The following is a 2,500-nucleotide window of genomic DNA, read 5'->3' as shown; positions in this document are numbered from 1 at the left end:
TGTCGTTCTGTAGTTCGGCAGAATGTCAAACCTCCCACGTCGAGGCCGTGTTCAAAACCTCGGTAGACATTTGAAACTCCTCTTCCTCCGACGATAAAACACCTGGCGGCCTTCGTCTCCTTTTTCTTCTTCTTCTTCTTTGTCAACTGGCGCTTCAGGTTTCACAAGACCCGAGTTTGATTACGGATTTGATGTCGGAACTTGTCTCTGTCACCGTATCCCCTTCGCGCTCTCGCAGTGTCAAGGTGTTCATGAATAGCACGTTAAGGTTATTCTCTTTTCCGGGAGACCAAACTGGGCGGAGAAAAGTACATTAAGCTAATTAGTATTAGGATTAAACTGCGTTCTGATATTGCTTTGTTTGTTTGTCTTCTGTCTGTCTCTTATACTCTCTCCCTCTCTCTTTCTCTCTCTCTCTCTCTCTCTCTCTATCTATCTATCTATCTATCTATCTATCTATCTCTTTCTCTTATTATTTCTTTCTCTCTCTTCTTTTCTTTTTCTCCTTCCTCTTCTCTACCTTTTACATTCTCTCGCAATGTATCTCTTTACCTTCCTATCTCTTTGCATCCTTTCATCTCTGTGTATCACCCTTTCTCTCACATTTGTGGTCGTGTCAACTTTAAAGTCTAGGGATTTAATAATCAAGTCTGGTAATATCATGCGAGTTCCAACGATCACGTAACCTCGATTGTTACCGATCGCGATCACGCAGACATCATCGTTCCAATTAGACATCAGGTCCAAATCGTATGTAGATTAAGCCTCTGAGCTTGATTTAGTCATATCATGAAATTACGAAACACACGTCGGTATTAGATATCAACTTGTATATGCTGGTTTTTACTGCTTATTTGAAGAAGAAAAAATTATGTGACTTGTTGTGAAGTATTGTGAAGTGTATATGGTGAATATTTTTACTGAATATAAAGATTTTTTTTTCTTTGCATAAATGCTATTGGTCATTTTTTGGATACCAGTAAATGGACATTTCATTCGTTGGTTATATGGTAGATAAGCTATGTCTGTTTGCATTCGCCATCCCAGGTCTGTGTGGTTGTTTTTAGTAAATCTAGTATCTATGAAAATATACTCTATTTTGATGTGAGTAATGTTTGTACATATGTTTGGTATGATGTGGCGTTTTAGCTGTAATGGTTAAATGTCTACGACTGAAATGTTTGTGCTGATTTTATATCAAGACATTTTTCTTCCATATATACGGTTATACAATAATTGCATCTTGGGTTGATCTCTGGGAATTCCACAGGATACACATGTCATGATTTCCAAACCTGCTGATCCATTCCACGGATTTCCTTTCCTGAGTTGCACTGCGCACCAGAAAGAGTTTCCGAACACAGCTGTTCGCACGTGTAATTAGCAGACAAATGGTGAAAGTTCTTTAATTGGACGCGCTGGTTTATCCCACGATTATCTCATGAGGCTGGATGGATAATGGACACCAGTTGGATGAATAATCCTCCCGGCGTGACGGTTGCTGAGTTGACTTACCTAAGTAATGGATTTCTAGATATTAAGCTTTTCTAGAGTAGCTTCTTCGCAGGTGTCGTTGTCAGCTTCTTCCTTCGCGGTTTGGCTGGTTTCTTTGAAACGATTCTCCGAGGCCCATGCGCCTCCTGGACGCGAGCTGATGCAAGAACTCGCAATAGATTATAAGGAACGAAGTTTTGGTGTTGTAGCTGTTCTTAAGTAGATGAGTAGTGTCGTGATAGCCAAGCACTAGCCAGGCCATGAGTTGTGGTCGCTTAGTGTCCATCGCTGTTGGGTGGGTATGTTAGTTTAAGTGTATGAGTAGCCCCTATGCATAAAGCAGTGCTTTCTACCAGGCATCAAGTGTGACTGAAACGCTGGCGGTGAGAGAGTGTCACGCGTGTGTTCCGTGATGCTTAAGTGTGAGTTGTGTGTCTGTGTAGTCGTAGATGATATATCAGCTGCTCCATGCACATAATGCTAGCTTGTGACTGCTATATTCAAGTGTGATAGTGTGCAATAGCCTGTATACACTAAGAGCTCCATAAGAAGCTGTCGTAACATGTGCGTTTTTTCCTATGTCACTGTTATACCACATATGCTTCGATATCATATAAGAAATGCCTTTCCTTAAGGCGCGTGCTCGATGTCTTCTGAAGCTCCGCTAAAAAAAATGTCTTAATTATTAGGAGTGACTGAGCAAGTCAGGCCGCATCGTATATGTAATTTTAGAATAGTATTTGTCACTTCAGCATTCCTTATCCATCCACCCGATCCGTGTGTTAGCCAGACTGTCCATTATGAGGCGAAAAAAACGTCGTGCAAACAGTACCTTTGATTACGTTCGTGCACACACACACACGCACACACAACAGTACATTCACACGCTGCGTTGTATATTTGCTCGTTGACCAATTCATGTACGTCACATATCGAAAATATCTCACATATCTGAAGAAATATTTTATGTATTATTAGTCTTAAGTAGTGAAGAGGTTTCCACGAT

The 2,500-nt window shown here is 40.8% G+C and overlaps 1 protein-coding gene across 1 annotated transcript in view; it reads left to right on the top strand.

Moving 5' to 3' along the window:
- LOC122248067 (Sodium-dependent dopamine transporter) overlaps positions 1-2,500 on the top strand; it is a 111,920-nt gene that overhangs the window by 108,862 nt on the left and 558 nt on the right. Inside the window, 1 exon segment of the mRNA XM_086544006.1 lies at positions 1-2,500. This exon segment is cut by the window's left edge and continues 1,573 nt beyond it; it is cut by the window's right edge and continues 558 nt beyond it. The gene's annotated coding sequence lies outside the window, so the exon portion shown is untranslated.

Source organism: Penaeus japonicus, unplaced genomic scaffold (genome assembly GCF_977035675.1).
Source record: "Penaeus japonicus unplaced genomic scaffold, GWHDUDI00000001_assembly GWHDUDI00000014, whole genome shotgun sequence".
NCBI classification, from domain to species: domain Eukaryota; kingdom Metazoa; phylum Arthropoda; class Malacostraca; order Decapoda; family Penaeidae; genus Penaeus; species Penaeus japonicus.
This window is presented reverse-complemented; position numbering and strand designations above follow the sequence as displayed.